The 26,380-nt window shown below is 35.2% G+C and overlaps 1 long non-coding RNA gene across 1 annotated transcript; it reads right to left on the bottom strand.

Annotated features, from left to right (window-relative positions):
* Window positions 1-12,023: 12,023 nt before the first annotated feature.
* On the bottom strand, window positions 12,024-25,869 carry LOC150041631 (uncharacterized). Its single transcript, XR_016533832.1, has 3 exons — window positions 25,695-25,869; window positions 25,191-25,510; window positions 12,024-12,097 (listed from the first exon to the last, which is right to left on the bottom strand). It is a non-coding gene; the product is annotated as an uncharacterized LOC150041631 (long non-coding RNA).
* Window positions 25,870-26,380: the final 511 nt, after the last annotated feature.

The following is a 26,380-nucleotide window of genomic DNA, read 5'->3' as shown; positions in this document are numbered from 1 at the left end:
GACATCTTATTTTTCTCTCGTGCTGCTGGCATTCAGTTGACACCTAGGAGTCAATTCATGAGTAGACTGAATCAATAAACTTTAATCCAAATCCCACTTAGATCACAAGAACAGATTCTAGCATGCAATCAATGGGAAAAAGTACCTCCAGAAATTTGTAGGTAGAATGGGTTTTCCTTTATCTTGTGGAATTAGCAGGCAGATTAAAAAAAAACTATCTTGGAAAAGGAGAAATACTCATAAATATGCAAAATCATCTTAGGACAATGGCTTTGCCATACATCAATATTTATTTAGGGAAACCAATGTTTATTCTTTAATTTAAGAGATTTAAAACACATTAATTAATTTAAAACACATTCAGATTTTGTCTCTGTTCAGTCTTATTGTGGTAAGGATTAAAATCATCTTCTGCTTTCTATGAACACTTCATGATGAGTCTGTTAGTTTATATCTTATGCTCAGCCACATATTATAAAGAGCAGTCTTGTTGTCATTCCATTGTCACCCCATTAAATCCTTTCTCTGTCTGGTTGGTGTTTAAGATAGAACCTTGCTGTTATCCAAATTCATTTCAAATTATGTATCCAAGGCTGGATTCTAAACTAATAGTCATCCTGCTCAGTTGTCCAGGTGCTAGAATTACAGATGTTTGACAAGAATATCAGCAAACACATGAGCTGAAATCCTCCTGAATCCGTAGATCATTATCTTCCTAATATTTATAGACAAGTTCCTTTATAAATGTTCAATTATAATGAATGATGAGATATAGTTGATATGAGATTGAATAGTTTTGTTCAATCATTTTGTGATAATTTCTCTTTACTGTGTTATCCAGCTTTAAAATAGAGACTGACTGAAAGAAGTTGAACTGTGACTAATGGACTAAAGTAGAACATAATTATGTACAGCCACAGAAAAGAACTGTCTTCTTTGAGAGGAAATCTGTGTATACAAATTACTAATGACAAGATGTCACTCAGAAGCACTTGATGTTCCACTAAGCGGAGTGAGGGATACAAGAATCATATCCTGAACTGATAGAATCAAATGAATTTGGGGGCATTAAACTGGAAATATTCTTTTGCCTTTAGTATTCTTATTTTATTAATATTGGACCAATTAATTACAATAATGAGAATTAATTAATATTTTATTGTGATTAATAGAAGGGTTACATTATATTCACCAGATAGAAGGTGCATAACTTCACAAACATTGATACCCTTTCTCATGACATGGTCCACATTTCCCTTCCACCCTTCCCCCACTTAGCTTGATTTTGCCCCCTTCCCTATCCAATTTCAAATAACCAATTAAGCACATATAAAATATATCAGATAACAAGGTGAAATATTTTAACAATATGAGATAACCAAGGGATGGCAAAAGAGATGAGAGATAACAGTACATTAAGGACAACAGTCACTCATTATATGGCTTTTGTTTCCTTATCCTGGAGGTCCTTACATTTAGTGTCATACTATTTGGCCTAATGTCTCTAGATTTGGTTCTATTGTAAATCTCTGCTAGGACAGCCCAAGGTTTCTACTGATTATGACAAATGAGGGAAACCATTGAGCCTATGTTCCTTTGAGTCTGGCTTACTTCACTTAATATGATTTTTTCTAAGTCTTTCCATTTCCCTACAAATGGGGCAATGCCGTTCTTTCTGACAGCAGCATAGAATTCCATTGTGTATAAATAGCACATCTTGTTGATCCACTCATCAACTGAGGGACATCTGGGTTGGTTCTGTATCTTTGCTATGGTAAATAGTGATGCAGTATACATCATTGTGCTAGTGGATTTAGTATGTCTTTGTTTCTGGACAGTTGGGTAATGCCAAGTAGTGGACTTGCTGGGAAAACTGGAAATATTTGAATGAACACTTTTCTCTTTATTAGAGGATGGAAAGCTCAGTTGATGTGGGTTAAGATCAGCTGGGAAATAACTTTCAGTGAATAAACAACGGAATCAATGCAGCAGAACAGGTGCAAGTGGTCAGAGAGATCCCAAAGAGATCATTTTATGTCCTTTAGCATAGGACACCAGAGTAAACATATATTCATTATTCAGTTACTTCAGCCAAGGATTCTCCTCCTTCATTAAATTTGAAACACCATTTCTGTCATTTTAAAATGAACACAAATTATACCACTGATTGTCAACATATGCAACACACTACATGGTCAATAATATGTTTCATACCAAAGAGAAAACTACAAGTCAGTTCTAGTATTTCTGATTTGCAGATAAAAATTTAATAAATGTTTCTATGGTTCATAATAATAATAATTAGCAACTATAATTTACTAAGCATGAAAATCTTTCAAAGCACTAGAGGAAGATGGAAATATTTCAGCTCCAGAGTGTACGTATATATGCACACACACACACACACACACACACACACACACACACACATATATATACTCTCCCTCGGCAGCAAAATTAGTCAGATTATTGGGTCTACATTATATGGAGGATCACCTCAACATGTTCATCATTCTTCTAAATTTGAATCCTAGCTGGATGAGGAAAATAAAAAAAATATGCTATTCCTTTGAGAGCTTCCTTCTCATAGTTGATTGGCTGTCATTAAAACAGAAGAAGAATACTATTTCTAGCATTGGTTTATTAAAGGCAAGTTCCTCACAGATGACATATCTGTATATCATTTAGGCAGCTTTCTGACTACTGTAGACTTTCAGGAGGATAACTAAGTCTACATGAACACTATGCAAGGTGGATCTAGAGAGAGCTCAAACATTTGAAACTACAGTACCAAAGATGACATTTCTCAGAGCTTAATGGGCCAAGAATTATATAAGACAAGGAAAAAGACCAAAGTGAAAAGTGGCACCAATTAAGTGAATGTGAAGTGATTATGCCTTACACTGGACCTTATGCAATTAAGAAGTTGTTCAAGCAGAACAGCTAGATTTTCAGTTTCTCTGATAGCTTAGGTATCTTATCACCAGAAGGTAAGGGCTACTACAATGCCCTTTTCACAATGGAGTTGAAACAATGTCCTAAAAGTGGACCCCTAGTCCTAAGACTAATGTTTTAGTTGCTTTACCGATTTTTGCTTGGAAAGCACAGCTGCTATTTGAAATTTTATCTTTTTGCCTTTTCTTCTATTTTTTATTTTATATTCAAAGTCAACACATTTAGTTTTAAATTTTCAGTAAAGTATTAAGCAGAAGCAAAAGTTTATGAGAAAAGTCATTCTTCAAGTAAAATGGAAACATGATTTTCTGTTTACCAAATGTGATTTATTTTAGTTCCTTTGTATGGCACAGAATAAGCATTTAGTAAGCAGTAGTCTTATTAACTTTCATGATAGTCCTGTGAGGTTAGACAGATTACTTCCATTGAATAATGGAATAGTAATAGAGAAATCTGAATTTATCATACTCTTATTACTTCTCATGCATCATTCTAAGCATTTTGCACTCAAAATGTTTAGAAGTGTATGCTCAAAGGAAGAATATTTGTCTATCATGTACAAGGGCTTAGTTTGAGGCCCAATATTACAAAAATTGAAACATTTTGCATACCCTATCAATTTCATCCTCATGATAATGGAGGAGGAGAAGTAAGGTGATTACTGTTCATTTTCTTGTTTTTCAGATGAGAAGACCAAATTCCAGAGAGCCTGAGCCACTTGCTCATAATCATCCTTACTATGATCCTTGGAACCAGGACTTATATACAGACATTTTCCACAAATCATATTATCAAGCCATTAAAAATAATGGCATCAGAGGTGTTAGAATTACCTTTTAAATGATTTGAATATGTGTGTGTCTGTGTGTGTTGTTAATAGGTGATAAAGTAATAAGTGAGAACTAAAATATAAAGGATAGTGGTAAAGGAAATATGTTTTCTATTTTTTGCACATCCTGGGGTTTGAATGCAGAGCATGGGCATTGTTCTTAGGTTTTCTCCAGGCTAGCACTCTACCACTTGAACCACAGCACCGCTTCTGGTCTTTTCTCTGTATGTGGTACCAACGAATAGAACCCAGGGCATCCATGCTAGGCAAACACTCTACCACTAGGCCACACCCCTGGACCAGGAAAAACATTTTAAAATATTGACTTCACCCAAAGGTAAAGAACAGAAATTAATTTGAGTGTAAAACCTAGTATATCTGGATACAACATGAACTTGAGTAAACACTTGTCAAGAGCTCCTGAACAATCAAAGTTTTTATTGTTAATGTTGGCTTCAGAACCAGAAAAATCCATTGAAAGGAAAAGAACAAAGAATAAATTTCAAGACGTAAAAGAGTTCATATGAAGTCAGGATCCTGACTGCCTTTGTTGATTGGGACAGATCTAAGGAAGACCCATGTTCCCTGTTATTGGTATTGCACAGATAAAAGAATTGTGAGGAAAGCCATACTGAGCAATGGAAAATCAGGTTAACAATTTTTGCACCATACTCTTGAAAATGGTCATAAAAGAGTCCAGGCATTGTGACAAAAATCTATAGTCCTACTTACTGAAAGAAGAAAGCAGCATAATCAGAGATAAAAATGAGCCTAACAAAAATTCCACAAGAACACATCTTCACTAAATAAAAGCTGGTGTATGGTGGAACTTATCTTCCCCCCCCCCCAAGAACACGAGTGGATCATGGTCTAAGCTAGCCTTCAAGTTCATTATTTGATAGTGAACTTCAAAGGGCTGGCTCACATTGCAAAGTACCTGTGCCCTAGTACCACTAATAAGTGAATAAAGGAAAACTGCCTAATTTGCTAAAAATCTGGAAGAACAACTTGTCTTTATATTTTTTATGGAAAATTATTAGCAGAGGAATCTTTAAAGCAACGATTGCTGCAGCAAGCAGAGAAGGAATGTTTAAGACACACTGTTACAGCATATACTGGTTGGCCAGAAAGGTTTTCTCACTATGACACTGTGGGCACATCCTTTGAGAGTGTAAACTATCCTCTGTTAAGCCACTTGAACCACATGAGGTTTTTGCTCCAGCGCTTCTTCCACTGAGAAGGAATGGGGCTTGACTATATTTAAGGCTCCAGTTAAAATGATAAAGGTTTCCATGGCTAAAGTAGCAGGATTTAAACTGAGCTTTGAATTTCCAGCTCTTAAACAGCAGGAACAGCTGGAAAAAGCAAATCGAAATTGCAGGAGCCTTGTTGAACTGCAAATAAGCAGACTCCCAGGGACCAGCAAAGAGAAACCAGGATAGGGCAAGCCAAAAACATTGACAGAGCTACCTTATCATTATAATCAGAAAGAGAAACAGATTTTCTGGGGGGAGCTTGACTTCAGGCTATGTATTTCCATCTCTGGTGTTGATTTCATTATCAGTAAAGTGATAATAGCAAACAAAACGATAATAACAAACAAAATGTTGTAATTCCCTTTAAAAACTACAGTGTGTTGACACGGTAATGAAAATACTTGATCCTTACATTTTCCTGCTATTGATTTCTTACCATCAAAGTGGATGCTAAATATTTGTAATATTTACACAAGAGTGAAGACTAATTGAATTGTTTAATGTTTGGGTCCCACAACCTTCAGTGAAGGAAGTCATTAAATTTGCAGAGGACACTGTGAGTATTCTATCCTTGAACACTAAGAGAATAAAGAAAGAGATAAGTCTCAGAGAAGTTACTGAAAACTTCAGTGGGCTGCCCTATGGCTGAGAAAATGACAAAAGTCAATGTCAGAACCCAATAATCTCATAAAGTGATCAAAATCAGTGGACTGTGAATAGTATGAACTAACTGAAAATATTCACAGAAGCATAAACACATACACATCTGCATATCTATTTCTACATCTATATGTAGGTCTATATCAATTTCAATATGGATATTTAATCATACCTAGAATCTCTATACCAATTTGTCTTACTTAACATAAATGGAAAAATTAAACAACTACAAGAAAATATCAGAGAACATAGGGAATTTTCAGAGATCAGAAAAACAAAACACAAAAAAAAAAGAAAACAGAGAGAGATCAATATACTTGGAATTATCAAGCCCTTATAAATTTAGGTCTGGGTCAGAATAGGAGCAATGATCTAGTAAATTAATGTGATATGGGCAGAAGAAAACTGCCTTAATTAATCAGGTTAAAAGTAAATTTCCAAGCTGGGCACTGGTGGCTCACGCCTGTAATCCTAGCTACTCAGGAGGCTGAGATCTAAGGATCATGGTTCAAAGCCAGCCCGACTACCAATAAACCACCAAAACCGGAAGTGGAGGTCTGGCTTGGGGCTGAAGGGTTCAGGGACAGCACGTAGCTCCAAAGTTCAAGCCCCATGACTAACAAAAAAAGAAAAAAGTTTCTTAAAAAAATCTTTGCTCTGCCGTTTCTGTGATTCCCTTTTCTTTTCACAGATCAAATAAACTTATACAAAACACAGGTACAGAAAACTACGAGAAACAAAAGAAAAAACAACTAAGAATAAACAGGACATAATAAGGACCTCTTGTTTCCATTTCTTGGAGTTCATGTTTATATTTCTTCTTCTAGAAAGAAAAATAGGCATATTTTACCTCTTCTTAGCCTGTAGTGTTGATTTCAAAATTTCTTCTGTTTAATTTAAATTTTATTGTACAGGCTATATACAGAGGGGTTAGTTACATCAGTTAATTTCCTGTAATTAGTTATAGTTACAGTTAGTTTCCTTTTGAACAGTGTCACCCCTCCCTCATTTTCTCCCAGTTTCCTCTCCTGACCCCCCCCAAGTTGTATAGTTTATTTTCAACATAGTGTCTAGTGAGTATCTCTGATGAATTGGTTCACCCTTAGTCCCCCTGTTTCTGTGATAGTTTGAAGTGATAGTTTGTGAAAAGCAGGACCTTCTATCACAAAATAGTTCACACTTAACAACTTAAAGGATTGACATACAGGATACAGTAATGCTACCAGCAGAACCGTGTTTTCTGCAGCACTATTCATCATAGCCATGGTATGGAATCAGCCCTAATGCCCCTCAGTGGATGAGCGGATCAAGAAAATGTGGTATACATACATAATAGAATTGTACTCATCCATCAAAAATGATATCCTACTATTTGAAAGAAAAAATGGAAAGGCTTGGAAAAACTGTAGAGTGAAGTAAATCAGGTCCTGAGAGACATAATTTCCCTTATATTTGGAAACTAGATTTAGCCTACAAACACATAAGTAAATACATTGGGTGAAATACAATTTTATGTGAATATATTAACAAAAATACAGTAAATTCAAGTGTCATCTCAAGTAGTGTAATCCCTTAGAAATCCAGAATATCTTTGTCCATCTCATCTCGGTGATACATGCATAAGTTCATTTATTAAAGTTGGTCATTACGTTGAATGTCATTCTTTACAAAATATAAATTTCATGTGCCACTTCTTGTTCTTGCCCATATTTCTACTGTCCTGAATATAGCAATTCTTTTTTTTTGAATATAGCAATTCTTTATTCACACTGGAAGTAGAAGTCTATTGCCTCCAATAAAACCCCTTAGTTTCACTCCATCACATTCAATTCCAAATCTTCTTTCTATTTTTAACTCTATAATTCTCTCTATCCATTTCCTTTTTAGAGCAAAACATTTTCAAAGCACATTTAAAATTTTTTATCTCTAACTGCCCTTTGAGTATACCACAGTTGAACTTTGGTCTCCACAATAACCCTGAAACAATTCTTTTTGAGGATATCAAAGTGTATCTTGCCAAATCCAATGGTAAATTCTCATTCCTCCTCATATTCAACTCACAGTTGTATTTGACATAACTGGTTTAAGCCTTCTTTCTTGAAACAATACCATCATTTGTACTTTGGGCCACAAGCTTGTTGGTTAACTTCTAATATGACTGACTATTCTAAAATTGATGTGGATTCTTTAAAAAAAATAGTCAAGAATCTAGGACACATTCCAGACATCTGCTCTCTTCTGTGTACAATTGTGCCTTACTCCTGAGGCAGCTTCAACAAGTCCCTTACCTTTACATGCAATTTGCATTTTGACAGCTCTCCATTCCCAAATGTAGACTTGTAGCCCGGGATGCTCTCATAAATACCGCTGTGTGTATCAAGTATTCTGACTGAAATCTCTATTTAAATTTCTAGTAGGATATTGTAGCCTAATATGGTTTGCGCCTGCTACCTTCCTAACTCTTACCTCAGATTTAGTTCTGTACACTATTTCTCATTTTACTAAATGGTGAAGAGTGCTTAGGCTAAAAACTTGGAATATTTTTCCTATCCTATCTCCTGTTACAATCCATTTTCAGTTCATCAGTCTATCCAGGCATGACTTCAAAATAGATTGAGGGCCGGGAGTCTGGCCTAGTGTTTAAAGTGATTGCCTAGCATGCATGAAGACCTGGGTTCGATTCCTCGGTACCACATACATAGAAAAAAGCCAGAAGTGGTGCTGAGGCTCAAGTAGTAGAGCTCTAGCCTTGAGAAAGTCCAAGGACAGTGCTCAAGCCCAGGACTGGCAAAAAAAAATACATTGAGAACCTGATTATTTCCATCACCAATCAGATACAAATGATCAGAATTGTAAAGTGAGTTACCGGCCATAAAAGTCTCTGAATTTGTCTTCTACTGTCCTCTGGATTAGCCTATGTTATACATACTTAACTTATGGGGTAAGTGATGTTCTGGTCCACTAATTTCAAGTGCATCAAATCACTTTGTTTTGTTATAAAAGATAAAATCCCAAACTCACCATTGGCTAAGTCCTTACATGATTTGATTCTGACCTGCTTACCTTGATTGTCTACTTGTCTTATCTAACTGTATTCCTACCGTATTTGTTGAACTGGTTGAAATATGTACTTATCTCAAAGCCTATGCACTTATTCTTCCCTCTAACTGGAACTCCCTTCCTGCAGACTTGTGCTTGTCACTCACTCTCACACATCGTGAAGCTTGTGGTCTAACATATTTTCAGGGAGATATTTTCTAAGTCCCCCCTGTGTTAAATGACATCCCTTTTACTTTCTATCATTTTAAATCTGTCATATAATACATCATTCACTGATATTAATCTTAAAAGCATTTTAGACTTTAAGAAGGTCTGCTGGTTCCTCAACAGATCACATTTAGTAACTGCGTTACACTTTGTCACAATCACAAATACATGAAATAATTTTGAAGGAAACAGTATTTATTTGGCTCATAGTTTCACAGTTTATGTCCATGGGAAAATGGCTCTATTGTTTCTGGGGCTGAAGTGAGAGAGAACATCATTGCAGAAAAACCATCTCTAGCAGTGACAGATCAACTCACAGCACTCAAGAATCAGAAGTGAGGGGAAGGAGTTAGGAATGAAAGACTCTTCAAAAGAGTGTCCCCAGTGACCTTCCAAGAAGTTGTTACCTCCTAAACTTTCTACTGCTATCCAAATCTGTACCAACAAATAGGAACCAAGTTGTTAAAACATTATCCTATGGGGGAATATTTCAGATTCAAACCACAAGAGTAAATATTAAAAATGTTCATTAAATGTATGTGAATAATCCTTAGAACATCATGAAGATATCTTGTAATTGAGAAAATGTAGCATGACCAATGATTTTAAATAAGTAAGTAATAAATCATAAAAATTGATATTCCATTGATAAGGTTGCTTAAAATTTAAAAGACTGAGCCCCACAAGTGATAAAAAAATTAAAAGACTGTGCAGGATACAATGACTCATGCCTGTAGTCCTAGCTCTCAGATTATTATCTGAGTGTTGGGATTCAAAGCCAGCCCCAAGCAGATAAATCCAGAGACAATTTTCAACAGTTCACTTGAAAAAAGCTAGAAATTGAGTTATGCCTCAAGTAGTAGAGCTCCGCTACTGACCCCAAGAAAGAAAAAAAGAAAAGAAAAGACAAGGAAATGGGTCTATAGTTCTCTTTCTTTGATGGATCTCTGTCTGGATTGGGGATGAGGGTTATACTGGCTTCATAGAATGAGTTTGGCAAAGAGCCTTCGTTTTCAATTTCATTGAAGAGCTTGAGGAGTACTTGTGTGAGCTCTGTTTTGAAGACTTTGTAGAATTCAGCTGTGAATCCATCTGGCCCTGGCCTTTTCTTAGGTGGAAGTTCTCTTATTGCCATTTCTATTTCAGTGCTTGAAATAGTCTTGTTCAGTTGGTTTAGGTCTTCTTGGTTCAGTGTGGGTATGTTAATATTGGCTAGAAATTCAGCCATTTCTTCTAGATTCTCAAATTTGTTGGCATAAAGGTTTGAAAAGTATTCGCTCATGATGCTCTGGATTTTGGTAATTTCTGTCATGATATTACCATTCTCATCTGTGATTTTGTTTATTTCGGTATGCTCCCTACTTTTTTGGTAAGATTTGCTAAGGGCCTGTCAATTTTGTTAATTTTTTCACAGAACCAACTCCTTGTTTTGTTGATTCTTTCTATAGTTGTTTTGGATTCTAATTCATTTAATTCTGCTTTTATTTCAATAATTTGCTTCCTTCTACTGGGATTAGGGTTGGTTTGTTGCTCTTCTTCCAGGCACTTAAGCTGACATGTTAAATTGTTGGTTTGCGGTTTTTCCAACTTCTTATTGTAGGCACTCAGAGCTATAAATTTTCCTCTGAGTACTGCCTTTACTGTGTCCCAAAGGAGCTGGTATTTTGTGTGCTTTCCCCATTTGTAACGAAATGGAAAGACTTAGAAAAAAATTATATTAAGTGAAGTAGGCCAGACTCAAAGGAACATAGGCTAAATGGTTTCCCCCATTTGCCATAATCTGTAGAAACCTTGGACTCTTCTAGCAGAGATTTGCAATTGAGCAAAACCTAGATACGTAAGGCCATATAGTATGACGCTAAATGAAAGGACCTCTAGAATATAGAAACAAAAGCCACATAATGAGTGATTGTTGTCCTTAATGTACTATGTTATCTCTCATCTCTTTTGCTGTCCTTGGTTATCTCATATTGTTACAGTATTTTACTTTGTTATCTGATATATTGGATATATTTGATTTGGTTATTTGAAATTGGATAGGAAAGGGGGGAAAACAAGATGAGGGATGGGGTGGGGGGAGGGAAATGGGGACCAAGACATGAGAAAGGGTATCAATGTATGTGAAGTAATGCACCTTCCATCTGGTGATTTTAATGTAACCCTTCTATTAATTACAATAAAATATATGGAAGAAAAAAAGTCAAAACAAACAAATAAATAAACAAAAAACTTTTTTAATACAACTGTCCCCTAATTTTGCCAGTAAAATAATTCACATCCTAAAGCCACTGAAAAAAATAAGCACCAAATGTAATTCCTTAAATAATATTTATATCTTTTTATTGTTTATTTTTAATAATTTTTATTTGTATTGTTATTGTAGAGTAAATATACAGAGAGTTTATGAGTACAATATTTTTTGAACCATGTTTCCCCTTCCCTTGCTCTCTCCAGATTTTCCCACCTAGCCTCTTCCTGTACAACATGTACAGTTAATTTTCCACATAGTGTCTAGTAAGTACCACTGCTGTATTTGTTTGCCCTTTATTTCACATTTTTGTGCCCTCTCTTACCCTTCCTAATCAAAACAAACTAACAAAAAAGACAAAAGGAAAATAAAAAGCAGTCACAAGAGGCAAATAAAACTGTCTCTTTTTCCTTTTCTTGATGTTCACTTCATAAAATACTATTTTATGTAAACATATGCACATTGAGGATTTGCCAATCAGTCCTATGCATATCTTCCTTTGTGCTCAGTGTGTGAATGTCTAGAATCCTACATGACTTATCATGTCCTAGTATGTGTATGTGAATATATATACTTACATAAATCATTCAGTCTGTTTACTTGTAGACGTTTAGGCACATTACCACAAACAAAGGGAAACGATACAATCTAAATGTGTTGTAGGTCTGGCTTAATTTGTGTCATATAATTTTTTTTCCAAATCTTTCCATTTCCTTACCAATAGTAAAATATTGTTGGTTGTTTTTTTTTCTCTGATGGATGTGTAGAATTGCATTGTGTAGAATATACCACATTTGCTTGATCCATTCGTCTAGTGAGGGGCATCTGGATTGATTCCATATCTTGGCTGTGGTAAACAATACTGCAATAAACATGGTTGTGCTAGTAAAAAAAAAAGAGAAATATTTACAATATTATTATTAGGAATAAAATTATTTAAAATAAAATATATCTTATAAATTATTGTTACAAGCCATAAAATGCTTTAAAGGATTGACTTTTATGGTAAATTTCCTGTTATTTAACAGGTAACTAAATACATTTCAATATATTAAGGGGTAAGTGCTTTGTAAGATAATTGATCAGCAGCTACAAACCACAACTTGTTTGTCAATGTTAATTAACTAAAACCTTTAAAAAATGTATTTCAACGTCAAACCAGAATTAAAGATGGAGAAAACCTAAAAAAAAAGAAAAAAGAAAACAGAAAATGAGATCACGAGGCTCTGAATTCAAGCCCCTATACCAACTCATAAAATTTTTAAAGTATAGGATGTTAATATTATAGACTTATTGCCCATAAATGTAGTCATTAGAAATTCTGATAGAAGGCATCTAAAAGAAGAATTTTAGTGAAGATCTAAGTTTTATATGCTTATAAGATTACCATATATATATGTATGTATATCACATAAGACATAACAATAAAGCCACCAAAGTCAATACATTTGCTGCAAAAATAATTATATTTAGTTTATCAGACTATGTTCTGCTTGAATAATCAATGCAAAGAAACAGAAAAAACATGTATATATATATATGTATATAATCTTCATTTTCAAAATACCTTCACGAAACCCTCAACTGAAGTTACCCTAAGTTGAGTACACAATCTTTGTCATGAACAGATATTTTGCCTAAAAGACAAGAAACAAAGAGTAAGTGAAAATTGCTATGGACAGAAACTGCAAATTGAGAAGTCTCCAAGGGGTCACTCTAATCTGACAGTTTTTATAAGTGATTTTAAGGAAAGTAGGTAATTGGTACTAAGCTCTTCTGCAGGTACTGAGATCTCAAACTGCCAGAGACAAAATGCAAGAAAATTACATGAAGCTATATGAAAAGAGAAGAAAATGATAGATAAGTTTCACCGTGGACAAGGGCAAGGAAAAATTCACACTACTTCATGTCAAGCTATGATTTATTGTATTTTCACTTTGAGAAGAGTTGTGGGTCTTTGGCCTCTATTTTCTAGAACAGCAATGTCTAGAAAATATTCAGTTTTATTAGATAAAATGTTGGAGAAAACACAAAATCTAGTGTTCAACTGACATACTGGATGTGGTGAGTTCACACAAGGAATACCATGTTAGCATATCTCAAATAAGACATAAAAGAGCTAAAGGAGGCAACAGAAAAGATGGGAATAAAGAGAGAACTGGTGTATCTTTCTTCTACCAGAAGAAAAATTCTGAAAGTATGCTCCTGAAGTTTATAAGATCTTGAAGGGAGGAAAGGAGAGATAATGTCATCACATTCACAAAATTATTGTATACCAAAACCAAAAAAACTTTATTAAAGGAGTAACAGTATTCGTTTAAAGTCAAAAAAGAGGAATTGTACTATAGCAAACTTGGAGATTTAATGTATACCTTCGTATACCTTCCATGCACCAGATACCAAAGTATTGAAAAAATATTGTTATCAATTATGCTCAACTAGAAAAGAACAGATATGAGGCCGGGCAAGGTGGCTCACGACTGTAATCCTAGCTACTCAAAAGGCTGAGATTTGAGGATCAAGGTTCAAAGCCAGGCAGGGCACAAAAGATCTTGAGACTTCTATTTCCAATTAACATCTTGAAAATGGGAAGTGGGACTTGGCTCAAGGGTAGGGTGGTAGCCTTGAGCTGAAGAGCTCAGTGACAGTGGAGTTCATGCTCCATGACCCACCCCCCCCCAAAAAAGTATAGATGTGAGGGCCAAGTGTTTGTTCTAGTGGTAGAGTGCTTGCCTAGCATGCACAAAGACCCAGGCTTGATTCCTCAGTACCACATACATAGAAAAAAATCCAGCAATAGTGCTGTGGCTCAAGTGGTAGAGCTCTAGCCTTGAGAAAGTACAAGGACAGTGCCTAGGCCCTAAGTTCAAGGCCCAGGACTGGAAAAAAGTACAGATATGGATAAGACAGATTCAACCTTGAATGAAATTCAGTCTAGAACTTAATAAACAGAACCAAGTTTATAATTACAGCACCCCTACAACAGGTATGTCCACTTCATTTCTTACTCAGATACTTAAAACATGCTTCCTTCTACCTTATAATCAGTATATTCTTCTTGCAATATCCAGAATTTATTTTAAATTATACTATGACACATTCCTGTATAGAACTTTTAAAATTAAATACTGACTGAAAACCAACCTTAAAATGATCTTCATGTGCTTAGATTCCTTACTGTTTCCCACCTTTTATTTTTAACACAGTGTATATGTCTATCTTTATTAATTGAAATATAGGCTCCCTTGAGGCAGATATAATATTTGTTTAGTTCATCTTTGGTTTTCAATTATGTAACTTTAGTAGCAGGTACATAATAAATACATCAAAAATTCTACTTTAAAATGAAGTGATGAGTATAATAAATTTTACAAAAAAAATTATACACGGCTCTCAGCCACTTAGGAAAGGCAGCATAATTTATGCTTTAGCTTATGTAGTCATACATTTGAATAATATTTTAATTAAATTAACCTTGAAGATTTTATATGGAAGGAGGAAATTGGCCATCTTATAAAATTTCATTACATTAAGAAGTGATGAAGAGTGAAAAAGATGCTTAGCTAACTCTGAACAAATTAACTGTGCTGCGTTATTAATAGAAACTGAGGTCTTTAGGATGGCATGCCAGCTTTGAGGTCAGCATTAGAAGATAGTTATATCCTTGAAATGCATCCTTAAGACATGTCATGGGAGCACTCCATGAAGAACTAGGTAGAAATTAAGTATTGTTAGAATATTTAAAATATTATTAATGCTCTGCTGCTGGTACACATTTTTGTAAGAAGTCTTATAAATGTTAAATTTTTTTCCTTTATGTTGAAAAGTTGAGCGAGACTAACAATTTCTTAATTGACAGCTACTAGAAATTTGTGCAAGTCTTCCACTACCTAGAGGAAAGACTTCCAACCCAACAAGTAGATTGGTTTCATGCCAACACTGAAAGCACCAGTCTTTCTCCCAGAAGCAGCATCCAAGCAGGAAGTTTGCAGTTGAATTTTGCTACCAAAACTGTGACTTATATTCAGGACAGAGTCAGGGCTTTTTGGCCCAAGAGAGCACCTGTTATTGGTTTAACATAGGTTTTCATTTCCATAAGGAACTGACTGCATCATGATTGGTGCAACATGACAGTAGTGCCATGATTGGTGCAGATATTCTTATCCCATTCTCTTTATAGATGGAAAAGCGGGACGTTAAATTCACTTTCTGTAACTGAGAGACACTTTCCTGCATTGTCCCACTTAGTATAACACCATCTAAATCTCCAACAAAGTGGTTTTTCTAACTTTGATCATTTGGAAAGAGGAAGGAAATTAAGAGAAACAACATTGGTAATGAGAAAAATGGTAGGATTAGCAGAAAGCTGGCAAGCCTTCAGTTTTCACAGGAGCTGAGCAGCCTAAGGTGAAAGCAATCTTAGCATGATCATAGCTGACCAGCCCAGGCAAAACTAACCTGAGTGGCAAGGGACAGGAAGCAGCCAGTAAGAGAAAATATTGAATAGCAGAAGAGTAAATAAAGTTGACAGGGACTGCTTGGGATCAGTCAGTGGAAAGATCCCTCTCACCCTACTACCCTGACTAGGTAATAAAGGAACTTTAACATCAAGATCAATAAGTATGGAACATAAAGTATTTGCAGACCTACTGTCTGTCAAGGGTCCCAGTCCCTATTGCTGCTTTTTCTCATCAACACCATTAACTGAAAATACCCTGAAGGACTATGAATAACTGAAGAAGTTTGTCTACTATTCCCCATAATGTCTATCTGGATATATCAGAACCCATAACAGGCTGGAAAAATTCCTCCATTTCACGGACTGGCCTCCCTTTGTGCATGTAGTTGTTGTCGTCCCTTTCTAATTGCTCTCATTGCTTACATATTCTTAAGTAGATGAATCAACAAGGAAGGACAAGTATTTTCAAGGTAGTTATAAAAACAGGAGTCTAAGTTTTACAAAGCATTATTTACATCACTGTTTTCAAAGGATAGAATCATCTTAAATGGTATACGTGGTGCTAAATATTACTCTAAAGAATATTTACCCCAAATTCAAGCCCATATCTAAGCTAGAAAGAATTTTATCTTTGACCATTGACACATTGCTCTACTGACAAGTACATTTGTGCATTAATTCAGGAAGTATTAATTAATCCTAAAAGTAGACAAAGTGTCTAACCTGTCCAAGTCTATCTAGCTATTTCCAGAAAAATCTTGACTTAAAGAGCAATGACACAGCAGTGTCCTCTAGATGAGAGCATGCAGCTAACTCTTTCCCAAATATGGGTATGATAAAACCCCTACATCCATTCTGCACTTACAAGTATGAACTAATAATGATTTTTTAGTGATCTAAATGAGAAAGCTCTTATGAATTATGTCTCTGCATACTGGATCCATATTTAAAATCAAAAGATCACATTGAAAATGTATCAAACTACCACTAGTAAGCACCCATCCTCCCATTCACCTCAGTGGAAGGAATCTGAGAAGCAGAGAAAATGAATATTGAACTCTCATTTGACATCATAAATTGGGAATAGAGTGTAGCCAAGAAATCTTTATGATGTTGATAAAACAGATATTAGCATAGCAGAATTGCTGTTCTGAATAAATGCTGTGTATGAACCTATAAAAATATGCTGAACCTGCCTACAGGAGCAACTGAAAATGGTAGGGAAACAAAAGACCCTAAAGGTTCATAATATGCAGATCCATTTATGCATCAAGCAAAAAACAGTATCATAGATTTTATATTTTAGAATTATGAAAGAAATGCAAATCAAAACAGCTCTGAGATTCCACCCCACTCCAGTTAGAATGGCCATTATCAAGAAATCCAGTAACAACAGATGGTGGTGGGGATGTGGCCAGGAGGGATTACTACTACACTGTTGGTGGGAGTGCAAGCTCATTCAACCACTATTGGAAGCAGAATAGTGTTTCCTCAAAAGAGTAAACATAGAGCTCCCCTATGACCCAGCAATTCCACTACTTGGACCCAGTGGTCCCAAAACAAGGAAATACTAAAGCTACTAGCACAAGGATGTTCATTGCCGCACTATTTACCATAGCAAAGATATGGAACCAACCCAGATTCCCCTCAGTTGATGAGTGGATCAACAAGATGCTATGCTGCCATCACAGAGAACGACATTACCCCATTTGTAAGGAAATGGAAAGACTTGAAAAAAATCATATTAAGTGAAGTAAGCCAGACTCAAAGGAACATAGGATCAATGGTTTCCCTCATTTGTCATATTAGTATAAACCTTGGGCTCTCCTAGCAGAGGTCCACAGTAAGGCAAAACCTAGATACTGAGTTTATCACTGACATTAAATCAGATTTTTTTACAAATGCTGCAACTGATATGGGTGTGTACATTCAGTTTTAATACACCAATTTTATTAAATTTATTTAATTTTCATTGGTATATTATATCCATGTTTTCAATGTTAATTTATCCAGATTCTGATTTTGCTACTTGCTCTCCCTTAGAACTTTACATTTTCCACTATTTTCATAATCAAACACTCTTTATCTAGATTTCGGATAAAAATGATAATCAGAACACCATTAATACTACTGTCTCTACAGTTACATGGTAATCAATTCAGGAATAAATCAGATACCCAGCCATTCTTGTACTTGTTCACATTTTCAATAAAGATTACTTATGAAATCTTTTCAGAATAAGTTACTGGAGTTAGTGCTATAAAAGCTTCATTTAAAAGGCAGCTACATGCAGTGTCCCTGTTCCTGCCTGGGCAATCCTGGAGAGCCAGAATGCTGTGCGACTTCCTCTGGGCCATGTTCACAGGTCTGTGTAATGCTTATATGTAGGCGCTTGTGCAAAATCCAGGTGTATCATATATTAAATAAGCATTTCTTAATCACACAAAAAAGCTACTGAACTAATTATTAAATAATTGTTAGTATACTTACAAAAATAATAGCATTTACATTAGTTTTATAAATACTATGCAAATTGGCCGGGAGTTTGGCCTAGTTGTTGAAAATATCATATTGCTCCATATGTGAATATATTTCCTGCCATTTGTGGTAAATGACATTAAAAAAAAGAAATTGCTGCTTAGCTATATTAATAGTTCTAGTAAGTAATCTGTAGCCTATTCTAATGTAATGTCTATGATTCCCTGAGGCAGATCTTCTCTTCCCCTGAGATTCTTATCTTCCCTCCTTTTATTTACTGGCACTAGCTCAAGATTTTTTAAAGGGTATCTTGTCTCTTATAAGTCATCATAACTGAGAATTGTAGCCATGGTTTATTGGCCCATGTGATGCAGAAAATAAGGACAAGTTCCAGTTTCGACTGTGAGATTAATGAGAATTGTCCTTTCAAAGCATAAGAAATGTAGAAGCACTGCTTTCAAAAATTTTGTTTTATTAACCTTTATCAAGTACTGAAAAAGTGGGACATGAAGGAATTTTTTAACTTTTCTGTCAAGCTGCAAAAGGGTAATGCTTGTTGTGATTGCTGTTTGACAAAAACTAGGCCTTTCCTTCTCAAAGGTCTCAAATTAACATTATTCATGACTTATTAAAGAACAAAAAAGATTACAGGGTTTTCCTTTTTAAAATTTTTGTCACTTTTAAGTCATATGTAGGTGAATAGTATTTGTTGCTTGTGATATAGAACAATTTATGAACGTTGCTCAATTGCTGACACAATATTTACTATCACTGAATTAGTACAGAAAGTTACAGAGAGATCATTGAGAATGCATTAGTGTCGAAATAAAAACGATGACATTTTGCTTTGCCTCTGTTTTATACAGTAAAAAGAGAAACCTGCAATTTTTCTGACATTTCCCTATAGGAGGATTGCTCATTTTTTATTCTTCCAATGAGGACCATTTTTTCTCGAAGATAACATATCCCATTGTGTGAAGAAACAAGCTAACAGCCCTGTCTGTAGATCTACATGTAGGAAATCTTTAACAAAGTCAAAGGCAAATTTATACTGTCGCTCCCTTAGGATTTGAATGCTAGTCTAGTAACTCTTACTTATTTATCACTGTCTCTGTTTGCTCATATGCAAAATGGAGAAGTCATATTGTAAGCAAGTTATAAGACTCTTGAATTAAATACATTAATTCATGTCATATGCCTATTACCTTGTAAGAGTATTCCAATACTATTTTAGAATTAAATGCATTAATTCATGCCATATGCCTATTACCTAGTAAGAGTATTGTCTGTTGCTGTCATTAATGGGAAACTGCAGAAATGTGTGATCTGCATTATGGTTTTGTCTTAAGGTTACCATTTGTAAACTACATGACCTAGAGGAAAATATATTACTTCACCTCAGTGAGACTCAGATTCCATATCTATAGCTTGAAGAAAGTGATAGATGATAGATATTCATGCATATAATCACATATAAATTCTATATACTTAGTTATGCTTTTATATATACATGTATATGGGTCACAATGCTTTTTGAAAAAAACCATGAAATAACGCAAAATACTTATTACACAGTAATAAAAAATAAATCACTGATGTGGCTTATCATTAATATAGTTTTTGCTAAAATTTCTTTATGTATTCACAGATGTGGATAAGAAAATTATTTTTATTTTCCAGACTAATATACTTCCTTCCACAAATTACTTCTTTATAGATTTTGTCTGAAATTTTATTTTCTTACTGCATTTGTTTGCATCATGTTTAAAACAACTTTGTGGATATGTCTCTGCATATCCAATGTTTCTGTATCCTCAAAATGTATATATTGAAGCCCTGATGCAAGAATGGAAACAGTGTAATTCCTTAGACAGGCAAAATCAAAGGTCCACATAATAGATATCAGGAAATGAATAATTGATAGTGTTGGGTGAAGTCAAGGGTAGAGGAGGAAAAGAAGAAAGAGAAGAAATGGGGGGAGTTTGATCAAAAACTCAGTGCATATCCTACAAAATTACAAAATGTGGGAAGGGATCAAGTGGGAAGGATGAATAAGAATGTTAAAAGTGGTGACACTGATCAACATACATTTTATATGTAAACCGTTTTGTTGAATAACAATTCCTTTGTACATGTACTTAATGATAATAAAAATACTTTTAGGGCTGGGATGTAGCTCAGTGGCAAAGTGCTTCCCTAGCAAGTGCAACGTCCTGGGTTTGATCCCCAGTACCAATAAAAAAAGGAAAGACAAAAATGCTTTTAAAAGAAATGAATAAATCATATTGAAGTAAAGGCTTTTTCATGTTATATCATGTTATGTCAAATCATGCATATTGCTATACATGATATATAAATATATATGTAGTTATATAGTTATAAAGTTATACATGAAAAACACTAATACTGTGACAGTAATACAAAATTTGTTAGCTTTTAAATGTTTTAGATATTTTGTCAATATTCTTTGTATTGTAATTAATACAAGGGTTATATTATATTCGCCAGATAGAAGGTGCATTGCTTCACAAACATTTATATCCCTTCTCATGTTTTTGTTCCCATTTCCTTCCCGCCTCCTCCTCCCCTCATCTTGTTTTTCCCCCTTCCCTATCCTATTTCACATAATCAAATAAACATATATACAATATACCAGATAACAAAGTAAGAAACTCCCAAATTTCTACAATAACATTTTTAAATGATTTCATGTTTTAGTGATTCCAAAATTTCTTATATGACAGGTTAAGGAAATTATCTAGTAAGACAAAAATTGATATGGTTGTTTAATCTCCTATTTATTTATCAAGCATTGAAAAATCATTATGATGTATTGGGTATTAAGAGGCTAGGATTACATAGATGACTGAAATACGCTTCTTATTTTGTAAGCTACACTGAAAGGGCTCAAAAATGTAAATGGAAATATAATCAACATAGTAATTGCTTTATTGTAGGTTGGTAGTCGTTGTTACCTCTGCTAGGATTGATAAATGGGAGGCCGTTACAAGAGAGACATTTGATCTTAACTTTGAAGAATTTATAAGGTTCTTTGCTAAGTAGGCCTAGGAAGGAAAGGTGAAACAATTCTTCTAAAGAAAAGAAGCAATATCTAGCCATGTTTCACTGGTTAATCCAGGATGTGGAGGAAGCAATAATGATTTTGTTCATTTTCATTATAAATGATGATGCCATGGAAAGATAAGAAACATGTGGAGGAAGCCTAAAGGATACAAATCTTCCCAAAGACCACAATGTTTGAAATGAGTTCTGATCAGCTACAAAAACTACCTGCAAACTTTAGTGAAGAAACATTCAAATGCATCCATAATGGAAGTAAAACATTCAAAGCAATCAAAGGAAATTCTATAGTCAGAGATTACTCTGACTCCAAAATCTGGGTTGGTGGGTGTTGAGCCCCTTGTGAAAGTGGTTTGCAAAGATGGAAGGTGAGAACTGTTTAAGTTATGATTATTTTATAGAAAGTTTGAATCTTAAAACAAGCCATACATACCACTTCATGTTATATATTGTGTGCCATATAGAGCTAGCCATTATAAGGTACCTGTGGTAAGAAGAATTCCTGAAGGTGTCAAGAGAAACAGAAGCATTTAAGAAACCTAGAGCCCACATAACCATCACTATGCAGAGGAAAGTAGGAAATGGTCTGCAAATTCCAACACCTCCCAAAGCTCTAACCTGCACTAGGCCAAGTAGCCCTAGTGACAAAAAAACCAACCAAACAACAACAAAAAAAACAGAAGGTATTGCTACTGAATAAGCTCGTGGTTCTTATATGCCTTAAAGCCAGTACAGGAATGTGATATAACTGTGATTAATCCTGTGTGGCAGGTCAGCACTGGAGTTGGAACTGATTTTGTCATTCTCCATATCGCATAAAGCTTGGTTGTGATGACATTGTTTGTTAGACCTCATTTGAGGAGTTTGCCTTTTCTTTGAGATTGAGCAATTCTAGATACCTGAAAGTATGGCAGACTTGAAAGTCAATGATCTTGAGGATACTTTCCCATAGTGTGTAGGTGATACACAGTCACTTGAGATAGTATTCCTAGAGGGAGATATTAACCCACTAAGAACACTGGACAGAAGAGCACTCAGAGAACAATGTAGTGAGGAAGAGGAAAACTTTATCATCTATGAATTATGTCAGTGACTGATTTGATTGCTCTAAGTAGTTACTCCTTATTTGCAGATCTCTGGGCCTCTGAAGCTGTCTTCCCTAGCCAGGTAAGACAGATTTCTCAAACTAGGTCTAGCATATCACCCCATCATTTTTTAATAGATTCCATTCTACTGCAGGGTTATATACTGCTTTGCTGAATTTGAAAGTTTACAGGACAGTACACACAGGACCAAGTTTCCTTTCTTATCACCATCCAGTTTAGATCTAAATGATCAGTTTACTTTCTTCATTCTCCTTCACAAATAAGGGACAGGCCTGAGCTTGAGTATTTGCTACCCAATGGATTCACTAACTGATGAATTTTGTAACAACTATTGGAGCCAATACTGACTTTTGGAATACAAACAAGGGAAGTTGCTAAATTTGATGCATCTCCCCAAGACAAATAACTCTTAAGTAGACTGGCTATCATGCCACATACAGGATTGGTAAAACAGTGTTCTTGCTGTTGTAGTAATATCTTTTCTTCTCCCTGAGTGGTACTGAGAATTGAGCCCTTATGGAATAGATAGGCTATTCATTAAGAGGTGTTTGAATAGAAGAGTTATCACTACCAAGAAACAAAAAATGCAAATGAATAAGTACTCACAAACTTCATAGCTCCATGATAACTTAATTGACAATGCTGACATGGTTGAAATGACAGGTAATTGATAATTGAAAAGCACTGTTTTTAAATAGTCAACAATCTCAAAGAGAATTATGGAAGTCAATTCAAAGCTGAAACAAGTAAGTCATCAATATGGATCATAATTTTAGCAGAGAAATTGGAATTTAATTGAGTAAACCTGAAATATTAAAAATAAAAATCTCAGGAAAAAAAATGACCAAAAAAGTGGAAGACTCATCATAGACTAAGTAGTAAAGCTTATCAGGAAAATTAAAGACAGGATATTGAAAACCTGTTCAACTAACTTATAGCATCAAATTTAACAAATCTAGTAAAAATATGAACATGCAAATAAAGGAATGATATAGAATACCAAACAAATATAATTAGAATAAAACCTCTCTTGAAATTTTGTTTAAATATACCAGTACTTGTAATAGGCTCTCTAGTATTTGAAGCAGTATGTCTAACCATATCAGAGCAGCATAAGCTTACAGTGGCAGAGTCATTTCAGGACTTCTCTACTAAAAATGGGAAGCCACACCCCTAAGCATTGATTGGCCAGCAGTAAAATTCACCAGCCAATGGCAGTGCTGGAGTAATTAGACATAACAACTAAATTGTAGCATAAAATATTTAACTATAGCATAAAATTTACCAAATCTAGAGGAAAATTCAAACATCCAAATAAAAGAATCATTTAGAATCCTAAATAGAATAAGCAGAAACATCCATCTCTGATAGGTCTTTATTTAACTGTAAGTCAATACCAAAAATTAATGTATTCAGCAAATTTGGTTTTTATAATTAGTAGAAAAAATAGAGACATGCCATATAAAATGCAAAATAAAGCCATACTAACTGAAGTATATAACTGTAAACTCTCTTTACTTCATCCCTGTGAGGCCTAAATTAATTTTGAAGTTTGATGAACTTCAGTAAAAAGTTATTTCTAAGCAGTCTCCATTTTGTAAAGTTCTGAGAAATCCCCTACCTGCCTCTTCTCAGGAGAACTGTAAGATGCTCCATCAGTCGTTTACTCAGACGGCTAGCATTCTAGGACAGCAGCTGTGTCCCACAGCTAGCAAGGACACCTAAAACTAAAGTTCTGTGGGAAACCATAACATCAGAACTGATAAAAAAAAAACTGAGGAATGTCTCTATGTAAAAGTTAACTAAAACATGAGGCTGTGAAAATGAAAGCCAAAACTTGTTTATTCTGTACTGTAAAAGCTGTGCTAATTCTGTACACAGGGCCTCCAAGGGTCACTGGTTTTTAAGGCTCGAAGGACCAAGCTTGAGCTTGCATTGGTTGTGCACTCTGGTGGTCTTTCGGGGGATTGTGAACTTTGGGCACAACAATCCCCACAATAATACAGTTGAAAAAGAGGTGACCACAAGTACAAAACTGACTGTAAAAGAGCAGACCACAAATATATTTTCTGTCTACAGTCCAGGTCTAGTCAATACTTAGGGAGTAGCTCTGCTTTTGCTCAAACTTTAGTCCAAGTAAAGGGATCAGATGATGAGAACAGCATACTTCCTGAAGTGAAGGAATGAAGTGAATTTTTCAGTTCATTCCTCAAGTTTTTTCAATAAAAAATCACTTAAATAAAGAAATCTTACATTTAATAAACATAGCTTTTTTTTAAAAAAAAGAGAGAGAATCTTCAACTGACCAAATTCCTAAGATGAACAAGGGAGCAAAGAATGAACAGAAAATACTCGAAGAAATCATTTTTCTTAAAAAATCACAGGAATTATCAAATATAACTCCAAATAACTATGAATATTGATATTGTTAGTTTTTCAATTAAGTTCCAATCCTCACCCTGTTCTTATTTATATTTAACGTGTAAATTCACCCTCATCTTTGAAAACTACCATGTCTCTCTCTTCTCAAATACTGTTAACCTACTCTTCCACTGTACTTTCACACTATCAAATAGCTAAACCATCACATACACACCTAAGCTTGGAGCGGTGGCTCACACCTGTAATCTTAGCTACTCAGGAGGCTGAGATCTGAGAATCGCAGTTCAAAGCCATCCTGGGTAACTAAAGACCAGGAGGCTCTTATCTCCAATTAACCTCCAGAAAACCGGAAGTGGGGCTGTAGCTCCAGGAGTAGGCCAGTAGTAAGTAGCCTTCAGCTGAAGAGCTCAGGGACAGCGCCTAAGCCCATAATTCAAGCCCCACGACGGACAAATAAACTAATACCTACTTATTGGACGTTCTTTGCTGATGCTTTATTGATCATTGCCCAGTTTTTCGTATTATACATGGCCTTGGTACACAGGAGAATTGTTTCGCAAGGCTTTTCCTGGGCAAACACTTCATGTTCTCAGTATCAAGATCTCATTAAGCATTTCTTCTACGTGGAGATGTTTTATGATCGTTGGTTGTTCCTTTCTTCTTCATTTCTTTCTTTTTATCCTGTCTGTAGTAGAACACGAGGATAGTTGGCTTCTTTCCATTCCGACGCTTTTGTAAGCTTGATTGAAGGATCTCGGTTGCTTTTTCCATCATTTTGCTCTCCTTCTTCTGTTAAGGAAAGAAAATGGTCTCAGTAAGACACTGTTTTGGACAAAAAAAAGAAAATAAGAATTATAATAATGGATGTGTGCTGAAGAAGAGTTTTATGCCAGAGAGGGACCAGGTAGGAGTCTTAAATGAATTGGGATAAATATAGGGGAGAAAAGGAGTCATAGGGGTGGAATTATCTGACCTTTTTGTAATTTTTGGTGTTCCTAGGCTTTTGTTTCTTCTTACTTTTTGCAGCCACATTCCGGCGTTTTCTTGCACTTGGACTTGGCTCTTCAGTATCTGAAACAGTATGCCTAGCCATATCAGAGCAACATTAGCTACTGTGGCTGGAGTCCTTTCAGGACAGCAGTCCTTTCTTCATACACCTCTCCTAACAATGGTAAGCCACGCCCCCCCGCTTTGATTGGCCAGCAGTAAAGTTCACCAGCCAATGGTAATTCTGGAGTGATTAGACATCACAGAGCCAATTTGGACCAAGTGAGGAAGGGGAAAAGTCAGTGAGGAGGGTTTTTTTTTTTTCCTTTTCTTTTTCTTTTTTTTTTTTTTTTGGTCTGTTGTGGGCTAAGTCTCCTGGGGTCTTACCTTCCCGGGCTGGCTTCAAACTGGATTCTCATATCTCAGCCTACTGAGTAGCTACAGTTTAAGATTTAAGCTACCACCCCCCACCCCCTGCTAAGAATTGTATACACCCTGCTTACAGAAAGGAAGCCTTCATATGGCAATCTTACTCAAGTCATTCTCCACAGCTACTCTGCAATATTTAGTATTTCCTGTTGTACTTTCAAGCTTATGTAATTATATTTAACTTGTACTGTACGTGAACATTTATCATTTATTTCTGACACTAGACTCTTTACCAGATTATGT

This window comes from Megascapheus bottae, chromosome X (genome assembly GCF_031878675.1).
Source record: "Megascapheus bottae isolate mThoBot1 chromosome X, mThoBot2.hap1, whole genome shotgun sequence".
In the NCBI taxonomy this organism is placed as follows: Eukaryota; Metazoa; Chordata; class Mammalia; order Rodentia; family Geomyidae; genus Megascapheus; species Megascapheus bottae.
This window is presented reverse-complemented; position numbering and strand designations above follow the sequence as displayed.